Raw genomic sequence first — 24,861 nt, forward strand, 5'->3', positions numbered from 1 at the left:
GTAAATGCAGCCACCAAGATGATGAAGAAAAGGAATAGCACTGAGCTGAGAAAACCGAGTTGACAAGTTACAGAAATAACGCTGCCCGAGGTTGAGCCATTAATGAGCAGAAGAAAACAAACCTCATCTAGAAGGCCGCCTGTCACTTTGAGTGTTATGCTATGAATATTTAAATGAAAATATAGTAAAAGACACACCATTTTTTTCTTCTCAAAATCAGGAACATTGTGCCACAGATAAACTGTACAGAATGATGGCATGGTTTTAGAGAAGGTGATGTGTTGCTAATTTGATAGATGAAAGGACCGAGCCCAGGTGGTACAGAACTTTGTGGGCAGCAAGGACATACTATGTGGCAACACAGGAACCCCAAGACAATCAGAAGAATGGGTCTGACTCACTTAATTTTGCTTGTTTTCCATAAAGTAGAAGAAATAAGTGCTGCTGCTGGCTGCTCTATGGAAGCTTTTCTTGCCCCAGTATTTCCCCCCTTATGTATCGCTGGCTAGAAATTAATTACCTTGACTAACATTAGGCAACTGTCTCTGCATCTCACAAAATAAAAAAATAGAAACATAAAACAAAGACATCTCTGACACTGTACTGAACAATTTTGGCAGCTGAAACTGTGTTTAATCTATAAAAAGGTTAGTAATATTTAATACTTCAATTTGTATGCTGGGAGATTTTCTTTTGTTCCTAACAATTCTATATTTAAGATTACCAGGGCTTCAGGCAGAACTGTTTGGGTAGTAAAGTGATAAACTGACACCAGTATAAGGAGCAGAAAAAAACCCATTATGCTAACAGCAGCCAACAGCAGTTAATGGTTTTCAGCTGTTGCAGATCTAATTGATCTTGTTGCTATAACAGAAAGCAGTTCTCTGTGATTCATATGCTTTCTTACTGGAACATATTCTACTCCCTTGCTGTTTTTAAGCCTCACTAACTCTGTTTTTTCCTTTTTCTTAAATGCCATTACTAACAACACATTCCATTTAAAGCTAATATTAGTCAAATAAAAAATCTGTTTAGTTTGCTGAGCCTTAAATTTTCTCTCTTCATTAAAAAGAAAGGCCAAACTACTTAATTTCAGTTATGCATTTCTTATATGTATTAATCCCCTTCTTTGAAGTGTCACACCTAGTGCTCATTATTCTTGATTTATACCTACCTTGAAATCCATATCTGCCACAAATGTATCAAGTGGGATTAAAATGACGTAAACATTTGCCATCAGCTGCAGTGTGATTCCAAAACCTCTTCTCAGTTCTGCATGTGGAGCTTCCATTGATTCCAACAGCATCCAGTGTGTTTTCTGCAGGACGTGGTATGAGTAGTACAACTGATATAGCTGCCTGTACCATTTAGATTCTACGTACTAGTGTTTTTCTTTTTTCTTTTTTTTTTTTTTTAATAGCATTTGGAAACTTGTGATGTATTATTTAAATTGTACAGAAGCAGTTGAAGATCTCTGAAGCATTTTACTGGAATTTTATTAACACTTATTATATTAGGAGTGTTTTCTTGGTGGGATTTTATTTTTTGTCAAAAAGAAACTGGAAAAAACAGGAATTGTGTGAAAGTCAGTAGAAACATGGATTCATAGCTGTAATTCTAACTCATCAAAGGAGAGTTTGTTTTCTTATTATAAAGATGAGTGCACATCAAGGGGGAATTTTCAGTAGAATTCTTGGGAATCTCAGTGGAAATGCACATTCAATGTTTTGATATTGTTCAGATTGCATCTTCACTTTGAGAGCTGCCTGTGTCCCTAAGCAGGCAAACTGCTCTACAAAATGACTTTGCCTACTAGTTTTATGTAAAAAGAATCTTGGCTCTCAGCCTTTGCTGTAGTTGCATTGCTCCCTGTATTATTTAAGTTAAATACCATGTATTAAGACACTTGAATCATCTTTCTCCAGGGGGAAAAAATAGTTTTGTAACTGTTTAAATGTTGGAAAGTCTTATTATACCTCCTGTTCATTCCCTTTTGTTCTTGTAAAGGCATCCATTGCTGCAATGGAAAATAATGTAACATTTCCAGGCAGGAAAGAAATGGGTTTTTTTTTTTTTTTTTTCCTTTCTTCCTTTTTGGTTTCTGTTACTGCATTGTTCTGGTTTGTTTTTTTAAAGGTTGACACAGAGCCCCCTGAGAATTTTTAGCACATGAGAGTAGATAACCTTGTTCTGTTGTTCACTCATCCCTGCCCTGTTCTGATTGCCTGTGGCTGTTTTCTGAATATTCCATTTCATATCCGTTTAACACTTTCTCCATTCCTCTTTCTGCCTTCATTCATCAGTTTAGCATAATGTTACATCCAATGCATCAGCAGAAAGCACAACGTGACCTTCAGACAGAGTCTCATCAGAGCCTCATTGGAGGAACAGTCACTAAGAACAAACCAAGGTTGTATAAATGCAAAGAACCCCCCGGCAAGAAAACGCTCAGGTTCAAATTTAGCATTGCCTTTAATCCTTTTGCTTATCAGAGACTTGACACTTAAAAGATTCTGCTGGTTTCCCCTGTGATGAGAAGCTCTTCATATTCTGCCTTCCCTGGTGTCTAACGCATTTCTCACAAAATGCTGTCCTTGGGGAAGTCTGGTAACAGCTCAGAGTAAATCCTGGGTTGTAAAAAGACAAGAAACTCCAGTACACCTAACTCAACATCAGAAAAAGGTTTTCCACATACTTAGCAGCCATCCCCTTTTTGAAAAGCTAATAAAGGAGCATCTTGGCATACCTGAAGAGTGAACATAGCCTCAGAAATGAATTGACATGAAACACAAATAATTTCGGAAGCCGCTCCTAACTGTAGTTAAAGCTCAGGTTTAAGCAACACGTTTTTTCTGAACAGAATGTTTAATTTTTCCATTCAAATACTTTCTCAAAGGGATGTGAAATCAACCATTACAGTGTGAGGCGAGGCAGAGAGAAGAGTAGGTAGGAAAAGTGATGCAAATGTATGAATGAACATGCCCCATTTTCATGAACAAAGCACAAGCATCAAGAAAGGCTAATTTTATAGTAGCCTTTTATATGTGATCTTGGAAAATTTTAACTTCAAGTATTAAAACTTTATTGGTAATGTTAAAGTCTTCTGATTCTGAGAGGGGAAGCTGAAGTGCTTACAAGAAATTAAAAGTAAAACAATAAAATACACTCATTCATCTTTAGGTTTTAGAAAGAGATTGAAAGACAATAACAAAATCAAGATTTCTAGAGACAAAAAACTTTACCAAAAAAAAAGTAAAGCCCTGCAAATGACACAACAGCAAATAAAGTGTACACTAGAAACCAAAGCCTTCTGGCAAATTAAGTGAAAATTAATGATTAAAGAAAATCTCACTGTTTGTAGTGTATTTTCATCCATCTGTGCCCAATTATAATAGAGTTCTCAAAGAAAGCAAGCCACTGGTAGTTAATGCCAAACTAATCTAGAAAGCCTGAAAACATCCATCAGTGTTTTTCTTACAGTTTCTAATCTCTGCAGGTTTCTGATAAGAGCACCATTAAACTATGGTGTCATGAATCTTGGCTCTCACGTTTGAAACTAACAGAGATGTACTACCTCTGATCATTTTAGATTAAGGGAATACTATCTTTCAAAAGCACACTGCAGATAGTATTTATAAAGGGGAAAACCCCCTGTTGAGGTCCATTGCTGTCATAAGCAGGAGCAGAGCGGTGGCAGTGAGCAGTGCCTGGGGCTCTGGGAGCTGTGGCCCGAGCGGATCCTGCTCCAGTGCCGCCAAGGCAGGCGGTGCAGGGCCAGTGACACACCTCACATGGTGCCCTGTCCTCTTGGCTTCACAGGGCTCTGGGCCCCAGGCACAGGAGCTGGGGCTGTGAATTTGCAAATTTCCTGACACCTCGCATTGTACAGGTGCTGCAATTTCACACCCTCGGCTCACACAGCCACCTGCACGGACTTGCTCAGTGCCTGAGATCCGCAGAGCAGCTGTACATTGTTCTCTCTGCAGAGAAGGGGCTGTTCTGTATTTCAAGGGGAAGAGCCCATGATTCCTTTCTTTATTTTGGGCCTTAGGATTATTTTGGGGCTCTATGATGATTTTCAAGTGCTAGCTGTGACACGATTCCAACCTGCCACATTTGCTCCACAACTGAGCACATGGTGACATGGTGATGGGTAGAACTAGTATATAGCCTTCCTTGGGTAGGCTATGTTTTTGTCCTTCTTTAGAACAATTGGAAAGAAAGATACATCCAAAAGGCAATTTCACAAAGATTATTTGTTCTCTCTCTTGGTGTCCTTGACCACTAATTGAAAAGGAAAGCTTGTCTCTATACACTGACGTTAATCTTTATGAAACTCTTCCGTATTTAGACCTAACAGTATTTTAGACCCAACCGTACCAGAAGAAATCATGAGGAACAAGTAATTTTCTTGGTGCTCTTTCTTTCCCAATGTTTTTTTGTCAGAGAACTAAGTGAATGACAGAAAGACAATAGGTAGTGATATTGACCAACTCTTTTTGTGTGGCTTCTTTGATACCTGGTACTTAAGGCATAAGCTTGCAGTTGGGTGGGCTTTTTCATCTTGGGGATTTGGTTTGTTGGTTGGTTTTGATTTTTTTAGTTTAATAAAAGGTTATTTTTCTTTCCTGGCTTCCTGCCTACCAAATATTAGGGAGAGCAGTTTGGAGCTGTGATCAGTGGGGAAAAAAGCCAAAAAGCTTTGGGGAACGTGTCATCATTTTCTTCAAATAACTGAACTGTTCACCATCAGATTCCTAATATTGTCTCTTGAAATATGGGCATTTTATTCATTCTCAAAGTCTATGTACAAGTCCTCGCTCCTGGGGTGCTTCTGGCATGGTCTCTATTGGAACTCAGACTTGAGAAGTTCATATATATGAAACATTTACAGTTGTAAAACTAAAACTCAGTGACATCTGATTTCTCGAGTAGATCCATACAAATCTGTTGTACCCGATCGCTTTAAAAAAGCACTGGAATTAACCCATTACACTCTTCTCACAGCAGCCACCATAAATCAATGTTATCAGCTAGCTGGTAATCATAACATTTACAAACCTCTCAACATCCCTTACATCTTGTACATTAAAATTGTCTGTTCAAATGTCGACCCTAGTTTGACGTGTAATTGGTTTTGGCTGCAGTTCAGGCTTACACAGTCCTTGTAGCTCCTAGGTTGTGTTGGTATAGAAGTATTTGTGCAGCCATGCAGTGAACCAGATCAGGGACCTAAGCCAAGTTACAGGGTAAAAAAACATATTAAGTTATTTTTGAGCTAGATCAATTCCCTGTACTAGCAAACTGGAGGCAGGGACAAAAAAAGCAGGGAAAACATGAGAACTAGTGCCAGCATACCATTGAAATGGAGGCATGTCAGGCCATGTTTTCAGTGTAAACTTCCAGAGCGTTGTAAAAGATTGCTCCATCTAAATGCCAACATTAACAGTAATTCAGGAAACCTCTTTGTTATTGTCCAAGTAGAAATTACTATCTCGACAAATTGATCTAGAATGCAAACCTCATTTTTTAAGCTTGGGTTGTGCAATTCTTTGATAAACATTATTATTGGGATGGGAGAGGTGGTAAATCGATTGCTATGTTACCTAAATTACTGATAATACTATTTTAATATTGCAAATTAGATCCTGCTTCAAATGAAAAACCCTGGCAAATGTCATATGTAACATCACCTACATGAATTGAATTTTGGTTTCACATAACCCCACCTCAAAAAATTAGAAAGTACAAATATCAAACTTGATATTTTAGGAGGTATTTTGCCTGTGTCCTGTCTGAAGGCTCAGCAAGCAGATGTGCCTTGGTGTTGGAATGAAGTATTCACTTCGTTCCACTTGAGATTTTAGTAACCAACCTCAAGTAAGCTCTGCTCAGCCAAATGCTGCTCAGCTAAACATGGCTAAGAGCTTGCAGCTCTAACATTACTGAAAGTTGAGGCCACTTTAGACTGGAGGCCCTGGAGTCAGAGGGTTGTCTTCTCTGAAGTATTTTTTTCTTTGTGTCTGTAAAATAGGGAAAATATTTGTGTGATGACTTAAATATTCCTTGAAGATAAGTTTTTATAAATTAAAGTAATTATTAAGTAAGGTTTGTCATGGTAGTTTCTCTTTAGCCCACTCTCAGTTTCCAGTTTGATGTTCCTAGCATCAGAAACAGCTGCCATGTTTCTGAGATAACTCTCCCCTAAATGAAGTTACCAAGAGTACTGCCTGCAGGAATTCATCCCTTCTCAAAACTCTGTGTCTGTAAAATAGGGAAAATATTTGTGTGATGACTTAAATATTCCTTGAAGATAAGTTTTTATAAATTAAAGTAATTATTAAGTAAGGTTTGTCATGGTAGTTTCTCTTTAGCCCACTCTCAGTTTCCAGTTTGATGTTCCTAGCATCAGAAACAGCTGCCATGTTTCTGAGATAACTCTCCCCTAAATGAAGTTACCAAGAGTACTGCCTGCAGGAATTCATCCCTTCTCAAAACTGTCCCCTTTCCAAAAGTATATGGTAGGAAAAACTACCAAATTAGAATTACTATTCTGTCATGAAATCACCAACCTTTTAAAACCCACTTTGAAAATTGAGAAATCTGCAAAAATTCTTGGCTTTCATTAAAATTATTCGAAATATTAAAAAGCTAATGTTCTATGAATAAATTCAGCAGCTGCAAACATCAGCAGACACTTGACTTGGAATCTATGCATCACCTCATTGGTTGATTCAGCTAGAAATATAAGTGTGTATATTTTAGATATATTTGTTTACCTGAAAGGTTTTGCCTTGCATTTCTTTTTCTTTTAAGAGGGAGCATAAAATAAAACAGATTAGTGCTTCCTGAAAAATAAATAAGAAGTCATTAAAGCAGTCACGGTAAAATCAAGCCATAGGCAAACTTGTATCTTGTACAGTAACATGATATTCTCGGTGTGTGCCTGTTTAATATCTTTTAAGCCACCCTTGGGCAGGACCCCACTGTAAACAAGCTGTCGAGTTTGACTTGGAACATCCTTTTAAAAATAACACTAATAAATAAACATTCTGTCTTCACACATTTTGCTGCCAGGGATTCTCCACTTCCAAACTTAAAAGTGTAATGACTTTTAAAGGTTTGATGCAATAACTGCAGTCTTCTTTACTTTCATAAATATGAATACTTCACTTTCCATTGGCTTAGTATTTTAAAATTAAAACTTCTGTTTTATTTTCTAATTATATACTGTCATATTCTGATAAATACTAATATTGAAATCAGCTCTGGTAAATTCTCTGTCTGGCAGTGTCATATAAATCAATAATGGTAATATTAGGCAATAATAGAAGAGGAATATGAGTTTCAGATTATTAATAGCTGAATAACAAGCTACACAAAGGACGTGGTATGCAGTATATAGCAAGATTTGTGCATTAGACAAAAAGTAAGTGAGACTCGTGGCCTCAAGTCTCTTCTATGATGCTTCATATGCAAACTGTTTATCTGAATATATCCTTCAGCTCTTCTTCCCTGTGCTGCTTTCATCTCCTTTAGCTGCTGACTCTCCCCTCCAAGGTTCTGTTGGCTCCAGCATTTGCAGCCACAGGGCTCTGGGGGAGGTTTGGGATCTCTCTGGATTCTGTGCAGTGTTGCTGGGAAGATCCTATGAAGCTAAGCCTGCACTAAAGAAATCAAAACTGAAGGACTTTGGGAGCACTCCTGTCCCCTGAAAAGTGAAATGTGTTATCCCACATTCTGGTACCTCTGCTCACAGGTACTTCCATGCAAACTGGGGTCTGCCTGGCTCTTTCCATTTCTGTGAGCTCCAGACAGAAGCAGCAGGAATTCTGAGTGTGGCGTTTCACCACATCTGACTCTGAATTAAAAACATATTTTCTGAATAGCAAGCCCAAAGAATGCATTCAATTAGATGAATTTGTGAACAACCTGAGACACTGTTGCCGCAGCATTTAAGAGGAACCACATTTGCTGGACTTCAGAACTGACAACACTTTACTCCACATTATTTGACACTTGATTTGCAATTGATTTAATCCTGCTTGCTACAACTCCTGGCCTGGTTTTTTAACTTGGTTTTTTTTTTCAAGTTATACTACTATTCAGCTTTTTTACATGGTTTCTCTTTGGAGAAGATGTGTGCATGCATAGCCAGTGTTGACAAATCTTAACATTTTATTGGGACTCTCATCTTTCTTGTGTTTTTATGTGCATGTTCAGTGCTTTAGGAGATGTGCATGCATGTTATAAAACTCAGCCCTTGCTTGAGAAGAATGAGATGTCTAATTCCTTTGGTTTCAGAGAAAACCAAAAGTGTGTGTCTAAAAGTTAGTAATGAAGTTAAATAAATGGATACATGTTATTACTTTATCATTTTTATTTAAGTTCTTGGAGTTGGCAATGCTAATTTAACATTTTTTGTGTGTTTAAGTCCTCTACACAGAATAAAAGTGCATTTTCAAGGCCAGGGAGCAGCTAGATAGGTTTTTCTCTCGGTAGCATAGATGACACTGCTGTCAAAATCAATGAAAACTGCAGAAGAATTCAGTGAGTTCTGTGTTGCTGTCACTTCACATAAGTATTACTGGCCCCATAATGCTGTTAATTCTTACTGGGTCACAAAGGACTGCGGTGGTATGTAAGGTTCTCTGCGTATGAATGGCACAATGACTGCAGAGTAGTTTCATTGAGTGACCTTTCCATTGTACTGCTGCTGGAAGTTCAAAGGAATTTCTTAAGCAGTAACTGAAGGCTCTTTAATGAACATTGTTTCTCGGCTTTTACTGGTTCATTTTGAAAGATATATAAATACTTTTTTTGGAATTAATTTTCTCTGCTCCGTTTCTCTGCATGTGGGATGCAAATGCCGTCTCAGTGTTGAGTATTACCATGTTTTTGAAGGATGCTCAGTACAGGGGATATGCTTTGTGCATAAATTGTGGGTTTGACAGTGGAATTTTTGTGACAGACTGTGGAACCATCAGATAAATTTAATTTGCAATGCCTGTTTACCTGCCTCATCTTCATCCTTGTCTCTATTCAGTTTGATTTAGATTCACTGTTACGTGGGAGTATCACCCTGCAACATAGAAAGTTATTTTCCCCTGCACCATATGCACTGAGAAAAAAAAATCTAAAATGCTTTTGTCTTATTTTGCTTTACTCGGTGATCTAAGAGCCAATATTTTGTGAGCCACTAAAAGCTTAATCAGTAAAGCTGAAAATTCTGTTTTTTGGTATTGCAAGACATTCCTTTCAATTCATGGTAGGTTGTGAATTACTGGATCTTAAAACTGTAGTACCATGACTTATAGGGAATAAATTTTAATAATTTTCATAGATTATTGAAATATATTCCTTATCATTTTATTCTTCCTTTAAGGCCTATAAAGTTGAACTCATGATAATAAAATCAAGTTGAACTCATGATAGTAAAATCAAGTGGCATTACATGCAGAAATATAAAAAATATTATCAATAAAAAATAAATCTCTAAAACAGGTCTAAAATAGATTGTCTGCAAAAAATGTCTTATAGGTATGATAAATGGTGGAGCAAAAGTGAATATTATGAGCACTCTCTTGGGATGATATACATTAAAATAAGGCAATATCACTGGGCTCATGCATGGTAAAATCTTAGCTGTAAAATTCATTGGGTGAGTGTAGCATTTCAGAGCCATGAGGATGTGTTGCAATCACATGTGTGTATCTAATATTTTTAATACAGCTGACAAATTTAATTCTAATTGAAGGTCTGTTTAATCCTTAGCCTTCACCACAACTTCCTCAAGCACTTTAAGCTTTTCTTTTACTTTGGCTTTGGTGAAAATCCCAGGTGTCACAACAATTTAATATTGTTTGGATATAAAAACTGACTTCCAGTATGAAATGACTTTGTGTCTTGGGGGTTTTTGGAACGTTTTATTGGTTTAGGGGTTTAAGAAAAAAGCAGAATGCTTCTTTCATTCAGTTACCTAATCTTTTCACAGTCTTCATTGCTTCATGGCACTCCACTGGAATTTGACATGAACAACAGCAGAGTGGCAGTGATGTCATAGGAAATTTCTGCGGTCACGTTTGACTTGTAGGCAATTTCTCCAAGTCTTTGATTTTCATATTGTGAAGAGCCATTTCCACTTTCTTACCTCCAGCTTCTGCATTTTACACGAAATCTGACTTCAGTACTTAGGATATTAAAAGTATGTATTAATAAACCATGCACCTTTGAAAAGAGTTATGGAATATATCCCCTGAGGGCCGGCGATAACCTTGTGGTTCATGGTCCGCAGATAATTTCAATCCTTCAAGCTCAGTATGTGCTTTCATTCAAAGAGCCAGGTGCCCAGGCTTCTGAATAGCTTCATGCAGAGCTGCCTAAACAGGTGGTTACACCTCCATATTTCTCCTCCATGGCTTAATTTATGTATGTTCTCGGGTTCACTGGAAGGAATGGGTAACTTTGTATTAACTTTATGGCAGCTTCACTCGATTCATGGACCATTTTTATGGGTTTGGTGAGGATGTGGGGGTTTTTAATGCAGAATTCATCTATGTCCATCCAGATGAAAGATTTTAGAGAAAGTAAAAAGGCAGGAAAAGAAAGCAACAGAGAAATGAATGGCTAGGTTTCGAAGAAGGATATTTCAGATGGAGGCTGAACATGGAAGATCTTGAAGTGCATGAAAGGTACAAGCGCTGATCAAAACTAAGCTCAAGCAGGAAGAGAGAAGTGGAATTGAGAGGCTTCACAAATGGGGAAAAGCCTCACAGAAAAACTGGGTTTCTTCCTAAAGCACTTGATAGCTCTTAGCAAGTGCGAGTAGAAAGAGGGGCAGCTGACTGCTGAGCTCAAGCCTAAGAGGCAGACATAGGAGTGGAAAAAGGAACCCTGGCACTCTGCTGTAAAGGGAAAGACAGGATAGGCTGCAGGAATGGCAAACAGCAGAAAGGCAAGCAGAATGAAAATTTTAATTTGGAGACACAGGGTTTTGTAAGATTGAAGAGATAGCGCTGCATTAGATAAGATAAATTGAATGCAGAAAAGAGCAGAGGTGGAGAAAACAGCATACATGGTAGAGTCTGTAAAGAAGATGGGAAAAATCAAAGTCTGCCTCTTTCCTGCGGTGTAAAGGCATGGAAAAGAAAATTTTAAAACCAAAACAGAACTCCAGCATTTTCCTTTTTTAAATTTAAGTGATGCTGAGACATTATCAAAGTTTGTTTTTGTTGCTTTGATGAAGTGCAGGGTTAATCTGTACATGGCATTGTTTCTTACAGTGGTAAGAACAGTGCACCCAGGTGGTTCTGCTTCACCAGGGGAGAATGGGAAATCTGGGTTATGGATCTTGCTGACTTAATGATGAATATTTTTACCAGAATTGTTTGATTCAAAACAGTTTCCCATGGTACTCATACAGTCTATGTATCCTTTAATATTAAGGACTATTAAATAGCTTATTCAAGTAAATATCTTATTTAGGAAACAAAGTACTCAAGTCATCACAATGAAATAATTAATTTTATTTATTTATGTGTTTTGCTCATTTGCAATGCTTTAAATGGGCATCCTTAGTTTTAGCATGTATGCTAATACACAGGTAAAGAGAAAAAGAAATGAAAAAAGCTTCAGTAAGAAAACAAAATCTACTTTATGATTTAACACTAATCAACCATTGCTAATGTGCTATAAAATAGTACTTAAGGTAGATACTGATTTCCATTATTAAACTTAATAGTCTTTGTTGCCTCATCTGCCTTATTCCAATATATTAAGCATGCAGACCCCATAATTTAATTATCACCTGTTAATATTGGTTCTAAATTCATTTTTGTGCTTTTGGGCTGAAGCTGCAATGATGAGCCAATTAAAAACCATTATCTGGCTCTCAAAGCATCACATTTGTAGTTATGCTCAGTACTACATGATTCTACAGGGACTTTCAAGATGGAACATGCTGCCCTAATGCCTTTAGGGATTAGCCAAACAAAAGGAAAAATGTAAAGGAAATTTTAAATATTTTCTCTCCTACAGGATTTTAATTTTCAGATCTCTTGCTTTGCTGTACAACACAGCTTTCCTTGCAGCTAATTTGCATAGCTGTAAAAGTGTAGTGTGTAGCTGAATTACAAGAGAGACTCCTGAGACGCTGGGTTTTCTTTAAATCCCAGAGGAAGAATTTGGTTCAAGAATGTACATAAGGTACTAATTGGAAGGATCGTGTTAGATAGCTACTATTTGAATGAGACTGCTAAACTAATAAAATACAGCACATCATAACCTCAGAGATTTGATAATGAAAAAAGGAGCATTTAATTTATGTAGTTGTTTGCAAAGCAACTAGAAAGAACAATAGCCACGCATTGTATCACCTCCATTACAATGGTTATTAATACAAATTACTCCTTTCCTCTTGTGTTATCAGCTTGTTGCTGACATGGAATTTCAAGTGGAGGTGTTTCAAGTTGATCAAAATTTGTGCTTTCATGCTGGCTGCCTGAGAAATAGCTGATGTAGATGATGCACCATGGAATTTTTGAAGAAGGGTAGAGACATTTCACTTAGAAACATTTTTGTGCTTGTGTGTGTGTGTGTGTGTCTGTAGCACTGTATTATAAACTTCCCAGCCCTTTGAGTAATATGGATATATAGTAGTCTAGTGGCAGAATATAGGAAATAACTATTTGATCTGCTGTAGCTGTAGTCATAGAATTGTAGAACTCTGAGTGGAAAGGGACCTCAAGGATCACCTGGTCCAACCTTTCTTGGTAAAGGTGCAGTCTAGACAAGTTGTCCCAGCACTTTGTCCACCTGAATCTTAAAATTCTCCAGTGTTGGGGAATTTACCCCTTCTTCCCTGGAGGGTTTGTTGCAATGATTGTTCTCATTATGAAAAATTTTCCTCTTGTGTGTAATTGGAATCTCCCCTTATCTTTTCAGAGTTACTCCTTGTAAAAAGGAAGTCTCCATATTCTTTGTAGTCAGCCTTTAAACACTGGCACATGGTAATAAGGTTTCCCCAAAGCCTTCTTTCCTCAGAAGTACATTTCTCTCAGTATTTCACCATATGGCAGCCTGCCCAGTCCTTTGCTCAGTTGTCGCCTTTCACTGGACCCTTTCCAGCCTGTCCACATTGCTTTTTTATAGCAGGGAGCAAAGCCGAGCACGGAATTTCAGGTGTGGCCTGACAAGGGCTGATGGAGTGGGATAGGAAATGCTTTGTTTCTGCTGGAGGTGCCCCTGCAGTGCAGCCCAGCGTGCCGCTGGCTCTCTGCTGCAGCAGCAGCACCCTGCCCACTCCCATTGAGCCTGCCCACCAGCACCCCCGGCCCCTTGCCACAGAGCTGCACCCCGTGTTTTCTGGTTGGTTTGGGGCTTTTATATTGTCCTGCACATACACAACACCGGGGTTTAAAGTTTCTAGAGGAGGCAGAGAATCTTCCTGTACAGGGAAATCCTCTCTTCTGGAGCCCAGCTGACCTAGAAGCTCTTTTAGGGGCCTTGTTTGCCTGTGGTATAATGAGGGACTATCCTTTTGCCTCAATTTGTTTTGAGCACCACTGTCTTCAACTTGGCTTTTCTTGGACCGGTTCCTCAAGGGAATCAAACATCATTCCTTGGACCACTGCAGAGTTCCCTGGCATCTCTATGGAAACATCTTGTTATTAGCATGAGGTGGAATTACTGGTTTTAAATGAGCTTGGTGCTTTTCAAGGGAACAGAAAATTGCCAAAGAAAAAGCTGGCCACGGATGAAGGCAATGAGAATTCCCCAGCTGATGGATATGTGCATGTTTAGGTGCTGGTTTGTTTTGGTTTGGTTGCTTTCTGCTTATAATTTTTTCACTCTTTTATTATGGGTGTGTTTTCTTTTGTCAGTGAGAGCTATTAGGAACAGGGCAGGAACCCTGCTGTGCCTTAAAATTAAAATGGGAAAAAAGGTTCAGGCAGTAGAAGAAAAAAAATATAAGCACAGATAAAACATAAATGTAAATTAAGTTAGCAGGGTTAAGTAGTTTTGACCACAAATGGCAAAATAAATACAGCTTATCATTCTTAGAAATTCTTCTGCTTTTTTGAGTTGACCTGGATAATTATAAGCTGTATATTGTATTTTTCTCATTAAATGAGATGTTCACTCTTTTTCTGCCTCCCTGTGTATTGACTAGTCTGTTTTTCAAGTTTTAGGAAAAGCAACAGTTCAGCAGAGCTGTTTATGAGCTTTTGTCACCACCCTTCTGCCTAGGAAAGGTCCACGGAAGAAACTTGAAAAAATCAAGTTAATTTGGCCCCATTCAATATTTTAGCCAATCTGTGCATACATTTGGGCACTCCTGCCCGAAGTTATTTGGAGGAAAACTGAACTGTGGAGGAGCTGGAAGGTGTGAGCTGGGTGGGTTGAGGATTGGTGAGGAGATGCTGACAGCATTGGATTGAAGCAGAGGGCAGTTGTGGAGAACATTTACATGTGACAGGGCATTAGATTATTGTCCCAACAATTTTGGAGAATGTTAGGTATATCAGGAAGACACAAGCTTTCTTTTTATTCGTTGTTCACATAATAATTGAGATTTGGGTAATTTTAAATGTGAAGGAATCCTTTAATGTGGATTGTAGCCTGTAAAACAACTTTGAGATTACTCAGTTTCATAAAAGAAACTCTGGCTTGCCTGAAGAGACACAGTAATTTTTCTTGTAAGTAAACTGAATACTATTAGTATTTTCATCAATCACTGTGTCAAGTGAATGTGTTTCATGTTTGTGTTAGTAAGTTGCCAAGACAGTTTGGCAAAATGTAATGATTCTAGGATATATCACTTGACCCTTGCAATTGCAAAGTAATTTGGAGTTTAGAGTGAACCCCCTACACTCTGAGTTCAATTCTTTATAGACAGGAATGTATTTAACACAATCCTTTAGTTTCCTTAGATAGGCAAATCTAGCAAAACTAATAATATTTTTTATAATGTAACAATTTGATCTCATTATGTTTGAGTAAAACTAATGCTTGAGAATCACCAATTCTTAAGTATATAAAAACAATTATGTTTGGCACTGGGTTGTACACCCAAACTAGCTGGGTTGATTTGCCTTCTTTTTTAAGAGACACATGCCTTTAGCTCAGATAGTCCTTGACGGTTTCATCTAGGAAGAACTTGCATATAATTGTGTTATATTTTTAATATTTGCTTAATAATTTTGTATATTGCAATGATTTTCTGTGTTCTGATGAATGGGAACATTGGTCTCTCAGTAAGAGAGATAAGCACTCAAGTGTCACAGGCTGTGTAAATGCAGTTCTGTTCTGGGTAAATCTCCAAGTGTTCCTGCCTTCAAAGCATGTTCTGAAGCTCTGTGATTTGACTTTACATTCTGGAGGTACTGACTTTGCCTGAATAACTTCATATTTATGACAGGAATCAAAGTGGTTTGTGCTATATTAAAAGTGCTGTATCTGCCTCTAACAAAGAGGAATTACTCTTTGAGTAGAGATTAATTTTGCTGAAAATTTACATTTGAATTAATATTAAGAACTCTAGCTTTTGTGTCATTATTTACTTTATTCTGGCAGGCCTTAATAATGAGATACCCAGCTCTTTCCATAGAGTTAAAATCAGAGTGTTTCCAACATGCTGTTTTAGAAGGAATTATATTGTTGTTACACTAAATTATTGAGTGCTTATCTTCTCCTGTTGTGTTCATGTAAGTGTTCTACAGACAGCACAACAGTTTGGACAACTCTTTTTGTACAGAAATGTGTCTTGAGAAATTGCTTAGGATGCCATGAATCTTCTTCCACATGAGGAGATGGTTCCCTAATGGCATCTGAATTTGAACCTTGATTAACTGATACCTTTTAACCATTGTGATTGTAGCTCTTCACATCTTTAAATAGTTAGAAGATTCAGTCAATATTATAGAAATGCTCCTTTAGAAATCTTACTGTTACAGGAGGTCATGAGGCTTCTTTCTCCCTCTCATATTGTAGCTCCTAACTCAACAACTTCCTCCGTTCAACAGTTGTGTGAAACTATTTCCGTCTTGAGATATCATATTTTATCTGGAACAACTTTTATACAGCAAGCACATAGATAACCACAAAAAACTATGTTAGTGACATAAAACCAAATAGTACTGGAAATTGGCATTCATCAGACTTTAATTATGTATGGATTGCTTAGCTTGGATTATGGGAGATGGTAAGTGCCCTTGCTGTAACTGCTTAAGCAAGAGTAAATGGATGATAATGATTTAATAGGGAATCCTTGTTTATCATATATCATGCTGAGACACTTACTTTTTTCTCTCACCTTTGGTTTATTTAGTGGCTTTATTTAGTAGGCAACTAATTAAATACAGAATAAATATCCAGAGGTCATTGTCCTAGCTATTTGCCTCCTCTGTTGTATGAGTTAAGATGACTTCTTTTTTATGGTCTTAATTTTTCCTGAGATGGGCTGGCTGCTTCAAACAAGATATCAGATTTAAAAGCCAAACATGCCCGCTGGATGCAGAGCACTTCCAACTTGTTCTCCTTAGACACAGATAGCTTGTGACACTGAATGTGATCTTGAGCTGCATCACCATAATTCTGCTGTGGGTACTGAAAATATGACTGGGCAATTGTGCCTCATTAAGGTTTTACAGTTGGCTGTTTTGAAGTACAAATATAGTTCAGAATGAAAAATGCTGTTTAAAATAAATTCAGTCTCAGTATGGGCTGTGCTACTTGTATCTGCAGTCAGCTCTTTAGAGACATGAGGTTCTTTCAGCTAAGCCCACAGAAACATTGGATTTTAAGTCACTTTAGAGGTCATGGTGTGCAACACCATGCAGTCTTTTTCACAGACTGGTAGATTTCCACCTTTCCACCCAGTTTTTCTACCCTAGTATCTCTTCACTGGATGTTGTTGTAGGGCCACATTCATGTATTGATGACTTCAAGCCTCCATATTTATTTATAACCAGTTTCTATCCATTTGTTCTAACACAAACATTCTCTCATAGATTTAGCAAATCCTTTGTCCCCAGTGCTTTTGCTGCAAGCAATCGTCTTTTTTCCTGGGCTGCATTTTTCAGCATGAAAAAAACCAAGCCCCTTTAGCATCCTCCTATAAGGCAGGCTTATGTTTTATCTCTGTAACAGTCCTGTTCAACACCTAATTAAAATTGGAAGTCTTTTTTTGAACGTGGGTAACTGAAATGATACAAAATACTTCAGATGAGGTCTCAGTACAGGCTATACAATGGTATGAATACTCCCTGTTCTCTACTAAAATACCTTGCCTTGCCCTTTTCATGGTCCGATTCAATTAAATGGCTCATAGTCATCCTCTGACTGCCTAAAATAGGCTGCTGTTTCCAACTAATGAGTTCCCAGTATATACTAGGAATTCTTGCTACTAGTCCCATGTGCCCTTCGGACTGTTACTTTCAACCCAGTTCTCTTTCTGGGGTCCTCAAGATCATGCATTTCTTCCCACAGGACATTCAAATCCTCCTTCTCTAGGAAGACTCTACCTACTGGCTCTGTATTCTCTAGAAAATGTATTAGTGCATCTTTATTTTTATCCTAAGGTCATTACCTAGAACATTAAATAAAGCAAGTCTCAAACTACAAACCCAGTATTTTTGGATGAGATTAGTCACTTTCATGAAGTAAATGGTGGCAATGGCTCCTAAATGGTGATTTATATTTTTTTTATAGACACAGTATGCATTGCTGTGAATCAGTTTTTCATGTTGCTTCAGAGCTCAGTGGTTTATACCCAGATACTTACTACTTGAAACTTAAAACCTGGTGCTTCAGAAGCTGCAAGGTCACATCTGATCCAAAGGCCGTCTTCTCTAAGGGCCTAGCAATCTGTCCAGATTTTCACCAAACACCAGGCAGGTTAGATAAATGGGCCTCTGTGGATGCAGCATTTGGCAGATTAGATGCCTGTTATCTGTTCTCTCCACCCGCTAACATATTGCTAATTAGGTTTGAGAGTGAGGTGAAATGATTCATCTTAGCAGAACAGTGAGTGTCTTTAGTAAATCCTTACTCTACTTCAATCTCAATCCACTTGAGAGAAAAAAGAAAATAGAAAGTGAGAAATGGTTCTGGGGTTGTACATGTATTTTTTATGTTTGTTTCTTTGTGGCTCTTATCTTTAAAAGTCCTTATATTATCATTAAGTCAGTGAATATGAGACATTCATGTCAATTAGTGGTAAATGCAAAATAAATTCAGATAACCATAGACTGAAAATGTGAACAAAGAAATACTTGGGATAATTCTTTTGTATGTTTGTGTAAATACAGCAATGAGACGGGTAGTTCATCTTTATGCTGTACAGAAGTCAACTGCACAATGGGTAGAAAATACAAGTGCATGAAAAACAGTAAAACTGACGTTCATGATCTTCCGAGCACTTGATTTTTTAACTTAATTAGGATTCTTTGAACAGTGGGTAGTTACTTTATTGTTTACTTTTGCCCATGTGGGATACTGAGTTCTATAGCAGCATCTTCTGTAGCAGTTCCCTTATTTCTTCACAGCCACAGTGGTGGTGAGTATGTAGTATCTAATGATCTGCAGTACTCTAGGCTCTTTTCCCCCTGGAATAATCTGACAGGTGATCTTCTCATACATGTCCTGCATTTTAAGTTAAGAATTGTTCCTCAAACCATGCTATATGAGCATATGTCAAGGCTGGTGTTAACAAATGCCCATAGCCTGCTGTTTGTTGTAAGGGATACCAACCTGCTATAAGATATTGAGCAACAGTAAGTAATTACAGTATTTGTCTGAGATATGAATGGCTGGATTAAACAGATACTACATTTATATTCAACTAGGGGAACAGTGAGATTGATATATTGTTCCTCACTTGCATAATACAGTATGTACTATAACACTTAAAAATGCTCTGTAATTGCTTTGGTCCTTTGTTGATGTATAAATGGCATATTTGTATGCATCTGTTCAACTGCCTTGTAGAATTTAACTAGTTGAAGAAACGTGTGACTAAATTAGTAACATTAATCTTCTCGTGGAAAAAATCTGTCTGCTCTGTGGATGTACAACTGCTGATGTTTATTGGTGTAAGAGGAGAAGTTGTTAGATAAGTGTCCCTTGGTCCATGGATTCACTGGATAAGTATTGTCTGAATATTAATCTGCCAGGTTGTGCTTATCTCATGTTGAGAAAAAAGACAACATTCTTACTGTGGGCACTGGGTTTGAGCTGCTTGCGTCTGGCTGATGTTTTTTTCTCTATTCATCTATGGGCAAGGAGAAAAAAGTTTCCTTCTCTCTTATGCTTTCATAACAACAAGGGGGAAGAGATCTGTGAGCTTTTTCCTACTTGAGCAACTACCACGAAGACTGGCGAGATGAAAGATGGATCTCTCCATCTTGGGCAGCTTTGTGTCCTTGTGACAGAAAGATGCTGCAGATGTTGAGAGTGGGTCCTCGTAAAATTGCATTTTGCTGTGGGAATTTCAGTCCTGGAGTAATGACACCGTTGGTGTCACAAGACCAGACAATGTATATACCCCCATGAAGCTCTTTAGATTATTTTGAGAATAAGGACACTAGCAGCTGTCACTTTTTAAAGACATTTCTGAAGGTGTGGAAGAGGATTGGAAGTGCTTTCTCAGATCTGTGGATCATGAAGGTAAAAGATGATGCAAGGGGAGTCAGGGTTAATTAAGGCAGCAATTGCTGAAAACCAGCAATTGCTTATGGCTCAGTTAATCATGCAAGAGCTGCTGTGAGACTCCTGATGTCTGTGGCGGGGAGAGTGGCCAAGGATGTCTTTGCATCTGATAGAGCAGTAGTCTGTTCTTCTTGGAAAAAGCAGGCTTCCTTAAGCAGTTAATCTGCAAAGGAAATCATGGGAAAGCCAATTTAGTAATTGAAATGTATCTCCAGCTATAGGTAATAGGGTTTTTTGAATTTAATCTCCTGGCTCATGGAAGGCCCCCTGCTTGTGCTTTAGTTGGATTCTCTAAACACTGACTTTTGGAATTAGCATCCAGAAAGCTGTAGTCTTGAACTTCTGTAGATTTGTGTAAATGTAAACACATGGAATGCAGCTTCCTTGTAAATGAGGGAAAAAAACATATTTGGTCATTTGCACAAAAAATAGTCCTAAACTTGAACTTTAGGATGAAGCTTGTAGTGTTTATATTCTGACATTCAGGGAATGCAACCACTCAAAAATGTTTGATGCAGAAGTTCATACAGTGAGAAATCTCATTGGGAATCTGTAATTTCCCACCCAAACAAAAAATGTTATTTGGAGAAGAGTTTGGGAGAAGCTTGAAATGCAAGTTTTCAGACTCTCCCATTTTCTTTTTATTTCCTTTCATTTTTTCTTTTAAAATTTCAAGCATTTTCAAAATTGCACTCATGAATTTGTAAGAAAGGCAAAAAATGAAGGAGTATGTGTATAAAAGAGTAAAAAGCAGAGCTGGTATTATTTTCATCCCTTAGGAGGGAGAAATGCATCCAGATGCAGAAAGGCCTCATGCAATTTCCTTTATGGCCTGAGTAGGCTTGAATCTGCACTTTCCTTTTCCTGTGAAGATGTCTGGGGAAATCCTGTGCTTTGGCATATTCCATGGAGGTGCACTGGCTCTGTCCTTGGGGAAATGCTTGGATTTGTATAAATAATCATTCCTTGATTGGAGCAGGAAATGGAGCTTGGGCATTTCAGGGCTGTGCTTGTGTGAATTGGCTTGGGGGGCAGAACAGTTCTCTATCAGACATCAGGAACTATATTACCTAAAAAAAAATTTCTATTTCCACACAGGGAGCTCAAGAAGAAGATTCTTTGATCTCAGATTACAAGTGAATACAGATGTAATTTAATCTTTCAATGAAAATTTAAGACAATTCATAGAAACCTCTCTCCAAATCCTTGTCACAGCACTCTCTTGATAAAGAAAGTAGAAATTCTCAAATAATAAATACAAAACATGTAAAATATTTTATTAGCCTTTTAGCACATTATGTTAATCTCCTGATAGCTAATATTATGAGCAAGTCTATGTCTGGAGAGAGTAATAGCAGAGATCTTAGGAATGGAAATAATGTCTTTTTAAGTTCCCAAAGAGGATTCAAAGAGTTAGCTGATTGTTATGAAAACTACTGCTCTTAGTGAGCATATTAAATCAGTAGAGCATTAATCTGATTATTTGTAAGATGTTGTCCCTTAAGAATGTATTTCACAATGTAGAAAGCTCAATTAAAATATACAAAATAAAGCCATGAAAATGAACAGCATTTGTACAAGTTAAATATTCTACCACATCTGATAGGAATATTTGGTATTGATAGATGCATCACGCTCCACACTGAATCAGTAAAGTGTTAGAATATAATTTAAATTGTAAAATTCAGTGCTTTCTTTATGAGCTTTATTAAAACAGATATTAAGAAATTGTTCTCAATTATTTTTCAGACATTTCAAATAATATGTTTTATCTTGTTGGGGTAAAAAAGGAAGAAATATTGCAGAAGGAAGTCTTGGTTAAGAGGAAGTATCCAAAGTCCTGTGAAGCTACAGATATTTAAAAGCTTCAGATCATTATTCGATCTGGTATCAGCTTCCTTTCTGTACAGTTATGTGTCACCTTTTCTATTTCTTCTTTCCTGAACTAAACCTGATTTTAATACACCTCCTGTCTGCCTCTTGGAGTCCCCAAGCTGGTGGTTAATGGACTAGAAACTTTGTCATTCCTTTAATAACAGAAAGATTTTCAAAGTCAGCAGTGGAAGAGGAGAAAATGGAAGTGCAAGTCCTAAGGGTTAATTGCAGCTTTGTTCCCCTTCTACAAATTTTCTCCAAGACCAGGCTTAGCTTTGTCTAATATTTTCATAGTGAGAGAGTACAAATTTTTTTTTTCAAGACATCTGTGCTTCAATAGATAGAGATGCCTAAAACTTAAGTTGGATATAAATGTAATCCTGGCGTAACAATACTGATTTGGCTTGACTTAATCAGAGACTTAGCTGGGCTTTGTGGTTTCACAGAAGGCTGTTTGTTAACCACACTGTGTGGGCTCCAGCACTGCAGCTTGTCAGCAGCTCCCTTCATCTGTTCCTGGAGCAGAGGGGCTTAAAGCAGCGCTTGGAGGACAACGTGCTAAAAAATTAGCATTCAGCAGTTTTGCAAAGACGCAGCGCGAGCGTAGCAAGGTCAGGTGCATAAGCAAAGTGGGATTTCCAGTTGCCTTTTCATGAATTAAAACATCAGATTTACTCATGGTCGGTTTTGTTTATGTGACTAAACTAAAAACATCAACAGCTTCACGTGTGGTTAATATTAAATACTGTTCAGTACATGTTTCATCATGATAGATGCCCCCAAATTCAAAGTATAGCCTGAAACCATCTTTTAGTCCCCTGAAATTCATGTGGGATTAAAGGATTCTCTGATAGTTCCAAGCCTTAACCCTAATGTCTTGTTTCTGTTATTTGAACCAAGCCCTTATGAGTATTTTAACAGTATTTTTCTGGTGTTTTGTGGTTGTTATTTAAGCTTTACTGAAATACTTTGACCATATTTTTTACTGCATGTGTTTTAAGTGATGCATCAGTTGTGAGACGTATCTGTCACATAAAACGTGTTTCCAACTCATGGAGATTTGAGTCCTAATTTAGCAAAAATTGCCCATGTAACATTTCAGAGGTCAGAGATACTTCTGATTTTGACTTTAACCCAAAATCAATCAAATTACTACTCTCCAGCAGGGAATGAAATTAGAATTAATTAATCATGTTGGGCCCTGCTTTGTGGGCATTTTCTTTAGTCTCCTACTGTGCCCTCTGAAAGAAAGTGCTGGGATCCTGTGGTAGGCAAATATGAAAAATAAATCAACATAGTAGGAGCTAGTAATGGGCTTATACTCAGAATGATCAGGTTTACAAGCCAGAACATTAGGTACCTTCATTTGAGGCTGTCTTGCTTCGAATACTTGTGTCCACCTGTAGCTTGTGATTTGTCTTTGTTGTCTGGTGCTGCACAACTCTCCGTTGCACATGTTCTCCTTCTGTGACCATACTTGCCCAGGGATTTCTTCAGCAGCACAGCATGGATAAGGACACAGCAGAAACTGGGGCTGAAGGGGATGAGGAATGCTCCTTCTGAAGGTGCAACCAAGGCTTGATTTTTCCCAAATCAGTAGAGGAGGAGGTATCTGGTTCAGACAGGAACTTTCTTATTGAAATAGTCTGGGTGGTCCACATGGAGGGTGCAAAAGAGAGGGCAGAGTGTGTGTAGTTGCTGTAAAGAGCTTTGACCTGTTGCAGGATTTTGTTTAGATTTGGGAATATTTTACTTGAAGTAGCTTTTTATTTAATACTTATTATGTGCTTCATTTCTGCATTTTATCTGCATTTCATTAATGGGAGCAGTTTCTTTACAAGCACATGCCAGGCTAAAAGAAGGATGTGAGAGGCTTTGTCGATGTGCAGTACAAGTGACAGATCCTAAGTGTCTGAAGGGTTTGGCTGTGTTGGACCAAAGTGTCTTCTCAGAAAGCACCAATTCTCCTCCCAGTGTTTGCAATAGGCTGGGTGCCATAAAACACTGCTAATGTCCTATATATCAATATAGCAAAGATTTTTACATGTGTAAAATAGAAGTGCACATACTTAATGTGGTCATTTTTTAAGAACGGAAAAAATACCTACAGTATAATGAAAAAGTTGCATGATGGGAGAGGGGACTGAAAATCCCAAAAAGTCCTTTAAAATCTGAAGTATTTCAATTTGTCTCTGCATTTCTCAGGAATTGTTGCTCTTTTCTTCAAGACTCCCCACAGTATAGCCCCCACAATTTATTTTGTGAAGCAACCAGTAAGATACATTTTTAGATCATTATAGAATGTAAATTCGAATTCTTGCCACATTCGCCAAGAATCAGGAGTTGTGCAGCTGCCTGTTGAAGGAGCTGGTAGGTACTCAGTGGAAAAGCCAGAAGTGGTGGCCTCCCCAAAGATAGACAAGGATTATGTAAGGGTCTGCATCTTCTTGGCAGCTGGACAGTACTAAATAAAGAAAAAGCAAAGCCAACAATAAAGGTGGAATTATATTTGTAGAACCTAGAGTGGTTTGGGTTGGAAGGGACCTTAAAGATTGTCTATTTTCCCCTGCCATGAACAGAGACACCTTCCACTAGGCAAGGTGGAAAGCCCCATCCAGCCCAGCGTGAAACACTGCTGGAGATGAAGTCTCCACAGTTTCTCTGGGCAGCCTCACCATGCTCACAGCAAAGAATTTCCTCCTAATATGTAATCTAAATCTGCCTTCTTCCAGTTTAAAGCCATCGCCCCTTGTCTTACCACACCCTGCCCTTGTGAAAAGTACATCTCCATCTCTCTTGTAGCCCCTTCAGGTTCTGGAAAGTGCCCTAAGGTCTCTGCAGAGCTTTCACTTCTCCAGTCTGAACAACCCCAGATCCCTCAGTCTGTCCTCTTAGGAGAGGTGCTCCAGGCCCTCCTCTGGACTCACTCCCCATGGAGGTGACAGTGCTCTCTTGAAGCTTTTGGCAAATCTCAGTTTCTATCTTTTGTGTGATGGTCAGTGTAAGCCATTGTGCAGATGAGGGCATATATTCAAAATGTAGCTGCAATTATAATGGGAGCCTGTGGCTCCTGAGGGCATCCTGCTCAGAGTCAGTGAAAAATCACAGAAGTGTAACAGTTTGTAGTAAGAGATCAGTTACCAAGACATGTTTGTACAGGCAAGATACAGTGATGCCAACTTTTTCACATAACTAAAGTCATTTATTACAGAACTTTTACCAAAGCTATAGATAAAAATGTTCATATACTCCAATCATATCCACCCACCTTTCTCTCTC

At 38.0% G+C, this 24,861-nt stretch overlaps 1 protein-coding gene across 1 annotated transcript in view; it reads left to right on the plus strand.

Annotated features, from left to right (window-relative positions):
• The window catches only part of LOC134417299 (ubiquitin-conjugating enzyme E2 E2), a 200,315-nt gene that overhangs the window by 83,130 nt on the left and 92,324 nt on the right, over positions 1–24,861 (plus strand). The window lies entirely within an intron of this gene.

Source organism: Melospiza melodia, chromosome 1 (genome assembly GCF_035770615.1).
Source record: "Melospiza melodia melodia isolate bMelMel2 chromosome 1, bMelMel2.pri, whole genome shotgun sequence".
NCBI lineage: Eukaryota > Metazoa > Chordata > Aves > Passeriformes > Passerellidae > Melospiza > Melospiza melodia.